Here is a 16757-nt window from a genome sequence, read left to right on the forward strand (position 1 = left end):
CTGTTGTTTACTGAACCATTACCTAGGGACATCCTGAAGTCACCGTGCCTAGCCTTCACAGAGTGCTGTGTGAATGTCCTGGGAAGGTGCAGGAGTGGCGAAAGGTGCCTAGAGTGGGCCATCTCAACAAAAACGGATAAAAACAGGTGGGTGTGCAGTGTATGGAATACAACGGCAGTGAGGGCCACGCTGGCGCCCTCTAGGCCTCCCACGGCTAAGGTGTGGGGGAGGAGGGGGTGTTGTTGTTTGGTCGGGCGAGGGGGGTCACTCATGTGCCACCCAGTGTTTATAGAAATACGTTTGGGAAAGAAAAATGAAAATAAAAAATCAGCAATCATGGTCAGAGCAAATAGAGCTCACAGTGTGTCGGATTACAAGTGTATGACTCATGCACCATTGTGCAGTGATATACAAGAAAATTATACCAGTGTTTAAGTGTCACCCAGACCCCCCCCCCCCTCAAGCTGAGCGAGGCCCGGTCAACCCCCACCTCCTCCCCGTCCGCCGGCCTGACCGCACCACAGTACCTCCTGCCATCCCACCACCCAGCCCACCCTGCGCCTGGGTGTCTCCCACCCACCTATTCACCGCCCACACAGTGCTTGTGGCAGGGATGTGCTACCCTCCATGCACCCAGATATGGCACAGGTCACAGCAGGCATTCAGGTTCCTCCCAAAAGGGAGGGAGACACAAGTACTCATGGTGGAGTCAGACCCATTGCCGTGGGTAACACACTTCGGCGCCTTGTTGCTAGGGCAGCTGTCAGAAAAATTAGCATAGACGCTGCGACGATGCTTCGACCCCATCAACTAGGTTTTGGTGTCCCCCATGGCTGTGAAGCAGTAGCTCATGCAGCACGAGCCTATATAAAGCACCTCCCAGAAAATAAGGCATTAATTAAATTAGACTTTAAAAATGCCTTCAACCAGGTAAAAAGGGATGTGGTACTGGAAGCAGTTCGAACAAGCTTTCCTTCTCTACTCCCCTTCGTCTCAGCAGGGTACAGTAGGGAATCGACGCTGCTGTTTGGGGAACATGAAGTTGTTTCTGCAGAAGGTGTCCAGCAGGGAGACCCACTTGCCCCTTTTCTTTTTTGCAAGGCTGTTAAGGAGGTCACAAGCAGGTTAACCAGCGAACTCAACATCTGGTTCCTGGACGATGGCACCCTGGCAGGGACACAGGAGTCCCTGCTAGAAGATCTACAGCTGGTGAAATCTAAGGGAGAGGAGTTAGGACTCACCCTAAACCCATTAAAGTGTGAAATCATCTCATCTAGCCAACCAACCATAGATGCAGTGCGAACCATATTGCCAGGAGCCCAAGTGATCGCTCCCACCGACAGTGTGCTGCTAGGGGCACCTCTGGGCTCGAGCGCCATTGAGGTAGTCCTCGAAGAAAAGCTGAACGACCTGAGGAGGATGGAGGGAAGAATAGGGGCTTTGGACGCCCACGATGCTCTGTACCTTCTCACAAGGTGCCTGGCTTTGCCCAGACTGACCTATTTCCTAAGGTGTGCTCCCTCCTTCGACAGCCCAAAATTAACAGAATATGACACACTCCTAAGGTCAATAACCGTGAAAGTGTTAAACCTCTCCCTGCAAGATGACCAATGGAACCAAGCAACGCTCCCAGTTAGACTCGGGGGGATAGGTATTCGCAAGGCGACCCAGTTAGCATTGCCGGCATTCTTATCCTCGACCAGTGCAACAGGTGAATTAGTTAAGGAAATACTACCGGAACACCTAAGAGACTTCATTGGGATTCATGATCCCAAATTCGCGGAAGGAGCCGGTCAGTGGGACACTCTTGTCAACTCTCATCCTCGACCGACTTTTCCAAATGACTGCAAACAGTCCAAATGGGATAGCCCCATAGTGGAGAACATCGCCACATCATTGCTGGAGGCAGCTTCCAGGAAGGACAAAGCGCGTCTTCTAGCTGTGCAAGCTCCCCATGCCGGGGACTTCCTGTTGGCAGTCCCTAATTCCGCCTTGGGCACCCGCCTGGACCATCGGACCCTAAGTATTGGTGTTGCTCTGCGCCTTGCCGCCCCTATCTCCACCGAGCACCGGTGTATTTGCGGCCATGCACGGGCAGACCAATACGGCAGCCATGGTCTCATCTGTCGTAAGACACAGGGAAAGATTGCCAGACATGAAGCAGTCAATGACATCATCAAGAGAAGTTTGGCTTCAGCTGGGTGCCCAGCACAAAGGGAACCTCAGTTGTGCAGGCCTGACAACAGCCAAAAACGCCCAGATGGAGTCACCCTGCAGCCGTGGAGGGAAGGTAAACAGGTCGTGTGGGACTACACGTGTGCATCCACATTGGCTGATACCTATCTACCTTACAGCGCAGCTGAGGGAGGCGGGGCGGCCACCTTCAGGGAGACCCAGAAAACTAACAAGTACAGGGACCTAGAACGTTGTTACAGGTTCGTGCCAATAGGCTCTGAGACTCTGGGCGCCTGGGGTAAATGTGCACTTAAGTTCCTGAAGGAGCTGGGCGAGGAACTCATTGGCAAGACTAGAGACCCAAGAGCGGCCAGTTTTATGTTCCAGCGCCTCAGTGTCGCTGTTCAGAGGGGAAATGCGTGTTGTATCTTGGGTACGCACCCGACCCCCGAGGAACTGGACGAGGTCTTCGAACACTGATTGTTATATTGTTATATAAGTGTGTGTTTTCTGTAAACTGTAACATTGCAATAAAATCAAATAAAAACAAAACAAAAAAAAAATAATAGGGGTGGTAGGAGAGGAAAAGATTAAAGTATTCAGTGAGAATCCACAAGGTCTTCTCTGAACACTATTTATTTTCTTCTTCGAGGATGTGGGTCCCTTTAATTAAACCAGTGGTGGTACCCCTATATATATATATATATATATATATATATATATATATATATATATATATATATATATATATATATATATATATATATTTCGTACATTTCTTTTCACTGTTGGAGGTAATTCAAAAATCAATTCTCCAAAATTCATTTTTATTTCTAGTCTGACGTGACACTTGAGCGCGTTTCGTAAAACTTATTACATTTTCAAACACTTTAGTTAACACATACACAACTGAATACAACTTACACATCTCCGATTTTGTTTATATCTACATTTGAGTGAGATGGATGGGGTGAGGTGGTATTTAATAAGGTATTAATTTCATCAACACAAGCCAGAACATGAAACAATGGGTATTGAATAGAAGTGATTGTAGAAAGCCTATTGGTGCATATTTCTTGATGCTTCTATATTGGAGCGGAGTCTTGAGGTGGGTAGAATATAGTTGTGCATTAATTGGCTGTTGATTGCTGGTGTTGACTTCTTGATGTGTAATGCCTCGCAAACGTCAAGCCGCCTGCTATCGCTGTATCTATCGATGATTTCTGTGTTATTTACTAGGAATTCTCTGGCGATGGTTTGGTTGTGGGAAGAGATTATATGTTCCTTAATGGAGCCCTGTTGCTTATGCATCGTTAAACGCCTAAAAAGAGACGTTGTTGTCTTGCCTATATACTGGGTTTTTTGGAGCTTACAGTCCCCAAGAGGGCATTTGAAGGCATAGACGACGTTAGTCTCTTTTAAAGCGTTCTGTTTTGTGTCTGGAGAGTTTCTCATGAGTAGGCTGGCCGTTTTTCTGGTTTTATAGTAAATCGTCAGTTGTATCCTCTGATTTTTGTCTGTAGGGATAACGTTTCTATTAACAATATCTTTCAGGACCCTTTCCTCCGTTTTATGAGCTGTGGAAAAGAAGTTCCTGTAAAATAGTCTAATAGGGGGTATAGGTGTTGTGTTGGTTGTCTCTTCAGAGGTTGCATGGCGTTTCACTTTCCTTCTATGATGTCTTCGACGAAACCATTGGAGAAGCCGTTGTTGACTAGGACCTGCCTTACCCTACAGAGTTCTTCGTCGATTTGCTTCCATTCTGAGCTGTGGTTTAGAGCACAGTCAACATATGCGTTAACAACACTCCTCTTGTACCTATCTGGGCAGTCGCTTTTGGCATTTAGGCACATTCCTATGTTCGTTTCCTTAGTGTAGACTGCAGTGTGGAAACCTCCGCTCTTTTCCATGACTGTTACATCTAGAAAGGGCAGCTTCCCATCCTTTTCCATCTCGTAAGTGAAACGCAGCACGGAACTCTGCTCAAATGCCTCCTTCAGCTCCTGCAGATGTCTGACATCAGGTACCTGTGTAAAAATGTTGTCAACATACCTGCAGTATATGGCCGGTTTCAAGTTCATGTCGACTAAGACTTTTTGCTCGATGGTACCCATGTAGAAGTTTGCAAACAGGACACCTAGGGGAGAACCCATGGCGACCCCATCTACTTGCTTATACATGTGCCCATCCGGGCTCAAGAAGGGTGCCTCTTTAGTACAAGCTTGGAGTAGTTTCCTTAGAATATTCTCGGGTATGTCAAGAGGAGTACAGGCTGGATCACGATACACTCTGTCGGCTATCATCCCGATTGTCTCGTCCACAGGTACGTTGGTAAACAGCGATTCTACGTCCAACGAGGCTCTTATCCCTGTGGCCCGTGTGCCCCGCAGTAAGTCAACAAATTCCTTTGGAGACTTCAGGCTGAAGGCGCAAGGAACATAAGGAGTCAGCAGGCCGTTGAGTCGCTTCGCCAGTCTGTACGTGGGTGTGGGTATCTGGCTAATGATTGGCCGAAGTGGGTTTCCAGGCTTGTGTGTCTTGACATTTCCATACGCATATCCAGGTTTATATTCCCCAATGATCTTTGGCAGGTGGAGTACGGATTTCTTGGCGTTCACAGTTTCCATCAGTTTGTTGACCTTTGCTTTCAATTCGGCTGTAGTGTCCTTCGTTACCCTTTGGAACTTAGTTTGGTCAGAGAGTATGAGGTTCATTTTCGCCAGATATTCGTCTTTTTTAAGAATGACATATATTGGCGACTTGTCGCCTCTCCTGACAACTATCTCCTTGTTCTCACGAAGGCTTTTAGCTGCCACTTTGAGCTCGGGGGACAGTATGGTGCTTCTGTAATTGCCTCGATTCTTTCCTCCTTCTGCAAAAAGTCTTAGTCAACATGAACTTGAAACCGGCCATATACTGCAGGTATGTTGACGACATTTTTACACAGGTACCTGATGTCAGACATCTGCAGGAGCTGAAGGAGGCATTTGAGCAGAGTTCCGTTCTGCGTTTGACTTACGAGATGGAAAAGGATGGGAAGCTGCCCTTTCTAGATGTGACAGTCATGGAAAAGAGCGGACGTTTCCACACTGCAGTCTACACTAAGGAAACGAACATAGGAATGTGCCTAAATGCCAACAGCGACTGCCCAGACAGGTACAAGAGGAGTTTTGTTAACGCATATGTCGACCGTGCTCTAAACCACAGCTCAGAATGGAAGCAAGTCGACGAAGAACTCTGTAGGGTAAGGCAGGTCCTAGTCAACAACGGCTTCTCCAATGGTTTCGTCGAAGACATCATAAGAAGGAAAGTGAAACGCCATGCAACCTCTGAAGAGACAACTAACACAACACCTATACCCCCTATTAGACTATTTTACAGGAACTTCTTTTCCACAGCTCATAAAACAGAGGAAAGGGTCCTGAAAGATATTGTCAATAGAAACGTTATCCCTACAGACAAAAATCAGAGGATACAACTGACGATTTACTATAAAACCAGAAAAACGGCCAGCCTACTCATGAGAAACTCTCCAGACACAAAGCAGAACGCTTTAAAAGAGACCAACGTCGTCTATGCCTTCAAATGCCCACTTGGGGACTGAAAGCTCCAAAAACCCCAGTATATAGGCAAGACAACAACATCTCTTTCTAGGCGTTTAATGATGCATAAACAACAGGGCTCCATTAAGGAACATATAATCTCTTCCCACAACCAAACCATCGCCAGAGAAATCCTAGTAAACAACACAGAAATCATCGATAGATACAGCGATAGCAGGCGGCTTGACGTTTGCGAGGCACTACACATTAAGAAGTCAACACCAGCAATCAACAGCCAATTAATGCACAACTATATTCTACCCACCTCAATACTCCGCTCCAATATAGAAGCATCAAGAAATATGGACCAATAGGCTTTCTACAATCACTTCCATTTCAATACCCATTGTTTCGTGTTCTGTCTTGTGTTGATGAAATTAATACCCTATTAATGCCACGTCTTGTTCTGTCTTGTGTTGATGAAATTAATACCCTATTAATGCCACCTCACCCCATCCACCTCACTCAAATGTAGATATAAACAAAATCGGAGATGCGTAGGTTCTATTCAGTTGTGTATTTGTAAACTAAAGTCTTTGAAAATGTAATAAGTTTTACGAAACGCGCTCGTGTCGCGTCAGACTAGAAATAAAAATGAATTTTGGAGAATTGATTTTTGAATTACCTCCAACAGTGAAAAGAAATGTACGAAAGATTGAGAAAATTCGTGTTAGAATTATTAATCTTCCTTTTACGGTCATATTTAATAATAATAATAATAATATATATATATATATATATATATATATATATATATATATATATATATATATATATATATATATATATATATATATATATATATATATATATATATATATATACATATATATATATATATATATATATATATATAAATATATATATATATATATATATATATATATATATATATATATACATATATTATTAAATATGACCGAAAAAGTAAGATTAATAATTCTAACACGAATTTTCTCAATCTTTCGTACATTACGCTTCACTGTTGGAGGTAAATAAAAAATCACTTCTCCAAAATTCATTTTTATTTCTAGTCTGACGTGACACGGGCGCGTTTCGTAAAACTTATTACATTTTCAAAGACTTCACAAATACACAACTGATTAGAACTTGCGTTTCCCTGATTTTATATCTACATTTGAGTGAGGTGGGAAGGGTGATGTGGCATTACATTTGAGTGAGGTGGGAAGGGTGATGTGGCATTAACACAAGACAGAACACTAGGGGATATTAATAGGGTATTAAAAGTATCAACACAAGACAGAACAGAAACAATGGGTATTGAATAGAAGTGTTTGTAGAAAGCCTATTGGTCCATATTTCTTGATGCTTCTATATTGGAGCGGAGTCTTGAGGTGGGTAGAATATAGTTGTGCAATAATTGGCTGTTGATTGCTGGTGTTGACTTCTTGATGTGTAGTGCCTCGCAAACGTCAAGCCGCCTGCTATCGCTGTATCTATCGATGATTTCTGTGTTGTTTACTAGGATTTCTCTGGCGATGGTTTGGTTATGGGAAGAGATTATATGTTCCTTAATGGAGCCCTGTTGTTTATGCATCGTTAAACGCCTAGAAAGAGATGTTGTTGTCTTGCCTATATACTGGGTTTTTTGGAGCTTACAGTCCCCAAGTGGGCATTTGAAGGCATAGACGACGTTAGTCTCTTTTAAAGCGTTCTGTTTTGTGTCTGGAGAGTTTCTCATGAGTAGGCTGGCCGTTTTTCTGGTTTTATAGTAAATCGTCAGTTGTATCCTCTGATTTTTGTCTGTAGGGATAACGTTTCTATTAACAATATCTTTCAGGACCCTTTCCTCTGTTTTATGAGCTGTGGAAAAGAAGTTCCTGTAAAATAGTCTAATAGGGGGTATGGGTGTTGTGTTAGTTGTCTCTTCGGAGGTTGCATGGCTTTTCACTTTCCTTCTTATGATGTCTTCGATGAAACCATTGGAGAAGCCGTTATTGACTAGGACCTGCCTTACCCTACAGAGTTCTTCGTCGACTTGCTTCCATTCTGAGCTGTGGCTGAGATCACGGTCGACGTATGCGTTAACAACACTCCTCTTGTACCTGTCAGGGCAGTCGCTGTTGGCATTTAGGCACATTCCTATGTTTGTTTCCTTTGTGTAGACTGCAGTGTGGAAACCTCCGCCCTTTTCCATGACTGTTACATCTAGAAAAGGCAGCTTCCCATCCTTTTCCGTCTCGTAAGTGAAACGCAGCACGGAACTCTGCTCAAATGCCTCCTTCAGCTCCTGCAGATGTCTGACATCAGGTACCTGTGTAAAAATGTCGTCAACATACCTGCAGTATATGGCCGGTTTCAAGTTCATGTCGACTAAGACTTTTTGCTCGATGGTACCCATGTAGAAGTTTGCAAACAGGACACCTAGGGGAGAACCCATGGCGACCCCATCTACTTGCTTATACATGTGCCCATCCGGGCTCAAGAAGGGTGCCTCTTTAGTACAAGCTTGGAGTAGTTTCCTCAGAATACTTTCTGGCATGTCAAGAGGAGTACAGGCTGGATCACGATACACTCTGTCGGCTATCATTCCGATTGTCTCGTCCACAGGTACGTTGGTAAACAGCGATTCTACGTCCAACGAGGCTCTTATCCCTGTGGCCCGTGCGCCCCGCAGTAAGTCCACAAATTCCTTTGGAGACTTCAGGCTGAATGCGCAAGGAACATAAGGAGTCAGCAGGCCGTTGAGTCGCTTCGCCAGTCTGTACGTGGGTGTGGGTATCTGGCTAATGATTGGCCGAAGTGGGTTTCCAGGCTTGTGCGTCTTGACATTTCCATACGCATATCCAGGTTTATATTCCCCAATGATCTTTGGCAGGTGGAGTCCGGATTTCTTGGCGTTCACAGTTTCGATCAGTTTGTTGACCTTTGCTTTTAATTCGGCTGTAGTGTCCTTCGTTACCCTTTGGAACTTAGTTTGGTCAGAGAGTATGATGTTCATTTTCGCCAGATATTCGTCTTTTTTAAGAATGACATATATTGGCGACTTGTCACCTCTCCTGACAACTATCTCCTTGTTCTCACGAAGGCTTTTAGCTGCCGCTTTAAGCTCGGGGGACAGTATGGTGCTTCTGTAGTTGCCTCGATTCTTTCCTCCTTCTGCAATAAGTTCTGCTTGTAAGGTATCTTTGGTAGTGACCTTCTTTTGTGTCTCGAGGTCGAATATGTCGTCCAACAGAATTTCCAACTCTACTTTCCGGGCCATTTCACTCGGTCTGGACATAACATGACAGTTTATGCCCAGATTTAGGAGAGTGACTTGGTCCTCAGTGAGGTTAATTCCTGCAAGGTTCAGGAAGCCATCTCTTGGTCGTGGAATTGCCATAGGTCCTCCATATAATGTTGTTAGTTTCTTGATAATCCTTGTTTCACGTTTCTTGATAATCCTTGGCACATGTATAAGCAAGTAGATGGGGTCGCCATGGGTTCTCCCCTAGGTGTCCTGTTTGCAAACTTCTACATGGGTACCATCGAGCAAAAAGTCTTAGTCGACATGAACTTGAAACCGGCCATATACTGCAGGTATGTTGACGACATTTTTACACAGGTACCTGATGTCAGACATCTGCAGGAGCTGAAGGAGGCATTTGAGCAGAGTTCCGTGCTGCGTTTCACTTACGAGACGGAAAAGGATGGGAAGCTGCCTTTTCTAGATGTAACAGTCATGGAAAAGGGCGGAGGTTTCCACACTGCAGTCTACACAAAGGAAACAAACATAGGAATGTGCCTAAATGCCAACAGCGACTGCCCTGACAGGTACAAGAGGAGTGTTGTTAACGCATACGTCGACCGTGCTCTCAGCCACAGCTCAGAATGGAAGCAAGTCGACGAAGAACTCTGTAGGGTAAGGCAGGTCCTAGTCAATAACGGCTTCTCCAATGGTTTCATCGAAGACATCATAAGAAGGAAAGTGAAAAGCCATGCAACCTCCGAAGAGACAACTAACACAACACCCATACCCCCTATTAGACTATTTTACAGGAACTTCTTTTCCACAGCTCATAAAACAGAGGAAAGGGTCCTGAAAGATATTGTTAATAGAAACGTTATCCCTACAGACAAAAATCAGAGGATACAACTGACGATTTACTATAAAACCAGAAAAACGGCCAGCCTACTCATGAGAAACTCTCCAGACACAAAACAGAACGCTTTAAAAGAGACTAACGTCGTCTATGCCTTCAAATGCCCACTTGGGGACTGTAAGCTCCAAAAAACCCAGTATATAGGCAAGACAACAACATCTCTTTCTAGGCGTTTAACGATGCATAAACAACAGGGCTCCATTAAGGAACATATAATCTCTTCCCATAACCAAACCATCGCCAGAGAAATCCTAGTAAACAACACAGAAATCATCGATAGATACAGCGATAGCAGGCGGCTTGACGTTTGCGAGGCACTACACATCAAGAAGTCAACACCAGCAATCAACAGCCAACTATTGCACAACTATATTCTACCCACCTCAAGACTCCGCTCCAATATAGAAGCATCAAGAAATATGGACCAATAGGCTTTCTACAAACACTTCTATTCAATACCCATTGTTTCTGTTCTGTCTTGTGTTGATACTTTTAATACCCTATTAATATCCCCTAGTGTTCTGTCTTGTGTTAATGCCACATCACCCTTCCCACCTCACTCAAATGTAATGCCACATCACCCTTCCCACCTCACTCAAATGTAGATATAAAATCAGGGAAACGCAAGTTCTAATCAGTTGTGTATTTGTGAAGTCTTTGAAAATGTAATAAGTTTTACGAAACACGCCCGTGTCACGTCAGACTAGAAATAAAAATGAATTTTGGAGAAGTGATTTTTGATTTACCTCCAACAGTGAAGCGTAATGTACGAAAGATTGAGAAAATTCGTGTTAGAATTATTAATCTTACTTTTTCGGTCATATTTAATAATATATGTCTACAGGAAAGACTGCTACCAAAATATACTAATATATATATACATATATATATATATATATAAAGTAAAAAATAAATAAATGCCCATAGGACGCTATAAACGGGTGCTAAACATTTCAATTGTGCTGAATGCTGGCCAAAGATTCAGAAAACGTTCCAATACAATAAGTCACATGATTGTGCATACGGATGATAAACCTCATGAATGTCCTGAGTGTGGCAAGGGATTCAGTTGTTTGCGACTTATAAAAACTCACAGGAAGGTGCATACAGCTGATAAACCTCCCGTGTATCATGAGTGTGGAAAAGCTTCAGATGGTGCATTCAGATGATGAACATTACCTAGTTCCTTCATCTGGGAAGAATGAAGACATATTGGTGCATTCGGATGATAAAAACTAACTACTGTAGTTCAATTGATCAACTGACTGTATATCATATGCAGACTGTATGTAGATATGCGGGCCACTACAAACAACAGCCTGGTGGACCAAGCTCCACCAGGCCTAAAGCACAAAGTGGTCCACTGACACCGGCAACTTCAACCATAAATGTTCTCAAAGATTACTAAAAATGATTGAATTAGACTAGACTACAGCAATCTTAACCTTATATCTGTTTCCACCAATCTTGTTCAGTACATGCTTCAACATATCAGCAATACTTGATATGCAAATATATACACATATATCCATATACAGTATATACACATACATATATAATACAAAAATTATAAAATTTACTTACTTCATTTTACATTTAAAATACAGTATTCAAGGTTGTGAAGACACTTTTCTTCTTGCGCTCAACAAGGTAAGGCTTGCACCACAAAGCAAAGGGTGCAAGGGTTCCATCATCTTCTTCATCATTCATCTGTCAGGGGTGGAAGTGTATTAGCATTGTATAGAAAATATTTACCAAATAGTTTTAAATACATAAAACTGTAACGAAATGTAACAAATGAAATGAAATGTAACATGAAATGTAACATGTGGAAATAGAGGCATGCCAAAACAAAGACATGCATAAATTCAAATTCTTATCTAAATAATTTCTTGTGATTATTATATAAATTATTCCATCAGTACTAGATCAAATATTCACAAAAAAAGGAGAAGAGATATTTGATATTCAATACCATCCTCCCTTTGGAAAGAGTAATCATGTCCTGTTGGACTTTAATTATATGATAAGATATAATCTAAAAGAAAATAGGGACATTGAAATGGTTGTTAAACTCTACTTCAATAAAGGACACTACAGGGAACCTCGAAGGAGTATCCAGTATTACAGGTGTAAGTGAAAATATTGGAAAAAATAATTAAAGCTAAATGTGAAAAACACCTGGAGACAAATGCTACACTTGCTTACATTTATGAATTGCTTTTAAATACATAGGTCAAATACTAAAGAAATTGTTTAAAACTTTTGTTAGACCACAGCTGGAATATGCAGCGGTTGTATGGTGCCCATATCTAAAAAATCACATCAACAAACTGGAAAAGGTATAGTCATGCCACTAAGTGGCTCCCAGGTTAGAGGCATAAAATGCCAAAACTAGATGGTAGAATAAAAAGAAGATATTGTAAAAGGTAACCAAACAAAGATGCCACAGAAATATTAGAAAATTAACTTTCGCAAGCAGCGTGGTAGACACGGTTGGAACAAGTTAGGTGAGAGGGTGGTGGAGGCCAAAACCATCAGTAGTTTCAAAGCATTATATGACAGTGCTGGGATGGGACACCACAGGCGTAGCCACAAATAATAGAATTTGGCGGTTCATATCACATTTTTTAAAATTAGAGATAAGGATGGTAATAAAGTTCAATGTAAAAACACCTATTATTAATGAATTTGTGAGAACTTCATATAAAATTAACAACTGAGCAAAGTATAGTACCATAGAAATAAAAAAAAAATGCTGCATGTTTTTTTTCACATTACCTTTCTGTAGATTTTTTCCTTCGTTACTACGTGAATGATCCGGTTCAGTAGTGTTGTAGTAGTTGCCTGCAGTACCTGCAGTTTGAAACAAATGTTAGAGACAATAGGCAGATCATTGATGTATATATGAAATAGGAGAGGTCCCAAGATGCTGCCCTATGTCACTCTAACAGTTATTGAATAATAATTCATAATTATTTTTTTTTTAGTGTCCCTGCGGCCTGGTCCTCGACCAGGCCTCCACCCCCAGGAAGCATCCTGTAACAACTGACTCACACCCAGGTACCTATTTTACTGCTAGGTAACAGGGACATAGGGTGAAAGAAACCCTGCCCATTGTTTTCAACCCCCCCCCCCCAGTTTTTTCCCTTTTTCTTAGTTTTTCTCAACCCAATTTATACTTTAATTATGCGGATCAGGACATCACCTGATCAAACACATCAAACATTGTTTGACCACCATCAAACACACACATTTCGTGTGTGTTTGACGCTCACTGATATGTCGTTGTTTTATATATGGTGCTATTCTATCTTACGCTTTGCTGCTCTTTTTTACCTACGGGCTCATAGAACATTCTATTGCGAACACATTTTCACAAAAATGAATGACGTACATAGAATAATAATGTCAGGACAGTGAAATAATTATAAACTTTCAAAGCGCTGTATCACACATGTGTCGTCATGTCATCAATACTGGGTAACAGTTCCGCCACTTCCCACACTCTTGCGGGTGGGCAGCGACCATTATTCTACGTTTATATTCATATCACCGTGTTGGGAATTTCATTGCGAGTCCATTGATACCAAAATTGACGCTGTAGGACAAGTGTGGAAGTGATAACAATCCCCAGAGTAAAAACATTTTGCTGCTGTTGGGCACTCACGGCGAGTCATCTACGTAGTTATTTATTTGGTGCTGGTATCCATATACATTTTGTGACTTTTTTTTACTGATGTTCTTCTAGAGAATTTTATTGCGAACACGTTGGTACCAAAATGAAATACGTAGCCCGAGAACTAAGGTCAGGAGAGTAAAAAGAGTATACACATTTTTGTTTTGACGCTTAAGGTTATTGTGAGTACTCATCGCCTGCCTAGAAACTGGAATTGTGGTTGATCTCGAACCCATTGATAATGTGACGACTTATACTGAATTTTGTAACTATATCATCAAGATTGTAACCAGCTTAGCTAAATGTAGTGTAGGGTTCAGTCCCTAAGCCCATATATGTGCCTCTGTAACCATTTAGGTTACAGGGCAAAAACATAAGAACAAAGGTAACTGCAGAAGGCCTATTGGCCCATACCAGGCAGCTCCTATCTATACCACCCAATCCTACTAATATACATGTCTAACCCGCGCTTGAAACAATCGAGGCAGCTCACCTCCACTACTATGAAGTTCGAAAAATAATTCCTCCACCACTATGAAGTTGAAAAAAAAAATCTCTGAAGTTCGTATAGCAGGTTAAGCAAAGGCAAGTCCTTAAGGTTTTTTTCAGTTATATCGAACAAAGGTTAGGGAAAGGATAGGTCCATTAAAGACCGAGACAGATCATATATTGGATTTTCGATTTTTGATATTTGGATATTTTTTTATATTCGATTTTTGTATCATCGGCAAATTTGCAAATGCGGCTACTCAAACCTTAATCTAAAATATTGATATTTATTATAAACAACAGAGGTCCCTGTCCAGAGGCTTGAGGCACTCTGCTTACAACATTTTTCCACTCTTATAACCACCCAAGCCCACTCATATACATGTCGAACCCACGTTTGAAACAATCAATGGACTCCACCACGTTTGGCGGTAATTTGTTCCACAAATCAACAACCCTGTTACCGAACCAGTATTTTCCCAGGTCTTTCCTAAATCTAAACTTATGCAATTTATACCCATTATTTCGTCTGGTGCTGATACTTTTAATATCCCATTTGTTATGTCCATTCATCAACTTGTAAACCTCTATCATGTCACACCTAACTCTTCGCCTTTTCAGTGAATGCAAGTGGGGAATTAACTGTCATTCTATGCTGGATACGTTCAAGTAAATTTATATCAATTCTATAGTACGGCGACCAAAACTGAACTGCATAATCAAAATGGGGCCTAACCAGAACAACAAATTGATTGATTGATAAGAATTAAGCCACCCAAGAGACAGCACAGGAATGAATAGCTTTAAAGAGCAAGATATAGCTGAAGAACAAAACCAGGTGTCTTGTTATTAACCCCTCGATTAATAAATCCCAGTGTCCTATTTGCCTTATTATGAACATTCATGCATTGATCTTTTGGTTTTAAATTCTTACTAATCATAACTCCAAGTTCCCTTTCGAAATACCCGACTTCGCAATCACAACACCATCTATCTCGTATCTTGTAACTCTATCATATCATTACTTAACCTCAAAACTTTACATTTATCAGCATTGAACTGCATCTATCAACCTTTTGCCCATTTCAAAACTGTATTTAGATCAACTTGAAGAGATAGTGAGTCTTCTGTGTTATTTCCATACCGATTTTTGTATCATCGGCAAATTTGCAAATGTTGTTACTCACACCTGAATCTAAATCATTTATGTATACAGTATTATAAACAACAGAGGTCCCAGGACAGAGCCTTGAGGTACTCAAAATCAAAATCAAATCAAAATCAAAATGTTTATATAGGTAAGGTACATACATAAAAGAGATTTTACAAAGAGTGGTGGATTTATAGTTAGGGCTAGTACATACAATGCCTAAAGCCACTATTACGCAAAGCATTTCGGGCATGATAAACTTAAATGACTAAAGCTTAATACTAATTGAGCATAAAGAGTAAAATGAAAACATGGAAAGAAAACATAGCTGAAAAAGCAGCACAAATACAATTCTGTCGACAAACAGCGCTCTTTAAAAAAAAAAACAGACATTGGATGACATTAGAGGGGTAAGGTAGGTTACAGGGAATTTATTAGGTATAGCTTCCTTTTAATCTTAAACTGGTTGAGAGAGGTACAGTCTTTAACATGGTTGGGAAGGTCATTCCACAACCTGGGTCCCTTGATTTGTAGAGCATTTCTAGTTTGATTAAGTCGTACTCTAGGAATATCAATACTGTATTTCTGGTGTGGTGCTCATGGGTTCTGTTACAACTTTCTATGAAGCTTTTGAGGTCAGGATTGGCATTACAGTTTAGCGTTTTATATATGTATAATACACATGAGAGAATGTGCAGTGACTTAATGTCTAACATATTCAGAGATTTGAGTAGGGGTACCGAGTGATGTCTGGGGCCAGAGTTGGATATTGTCCTAATAGCAGCTTTGTGTTGAGTAATTAGAGGACGTAAATGATTTTGGGTAGTAGAACACCAAGCACAAATACCATAGTTGAGATATGGATAGACGAGGGAGTAATTGAGAGTCACCAGGGCAGGGCGGGGTACATAATATCTGATCTTAGAAAGAATGCCAACAGTTTTTGAAACTTTTTTTGATATATTTAGAATTTGGCCCTGGAAATTCAGTTTGTGGTCAATGAGAATGCCAAGGAATTTGCCCTCTAAATTGTTACAAATTTGGGTATTGTTTATTTTGAGATTTATTTGATTAGAGGATTTATTGCCAAACAGAATATAGAAAGTTTTGTCAATGTTAAGGGTGAGTTTGTTGGCAGTTAGCCAAAGATGGACTTTATTTAGCTCAGTATTTACATTTACTGTGGCATTTAGAGCAAGGGGGTCAGGACTGGAGTAAATGAAGGTTGTGTCGTCAGCAAATAGAATTGGTTTGAGGTGTTGGGAGGCATTTGGAAGGTCATTAATGTATATGAGAAAGAGGAGAGGGCCAAGTATGCTGCCCTGAGGAACACCAATGTTGATGGGTAGGGTGGGAGAAATTGAATTATTCAAAGAAACATACTGGAGCCTGTCAGTAAGGTAGGATTTGAGGTATTGCAGGGAGTGTCCTCTGACTCCATAATGATGTAGTTTAAGAAGAAGGTTTTGGTGGTTGACAGTGTCAAAAGCTTTACATAGGTCCACAAATAACCCAACAGGTAACTCATTTTTATCAAGAGCTGTATGAATCGAGTT

The sequence above is a fragment of the Procambarus clarkii genome, chromosome 13, assembly GCF_040958095.1.
Source record: "Procambarus clarkii isolate CNS0578487 chromosome 13, FALCON_Pclarkii_2.0, whole genome shotgun sequence".
Classification (NCBI taxonomy): domain Eukaryota; kingdom Metazoa; phylum Arthropoda; class Malacostraca; order Decapoda; family Cambaridae; genus Procambarus; species Procambarus clarkii.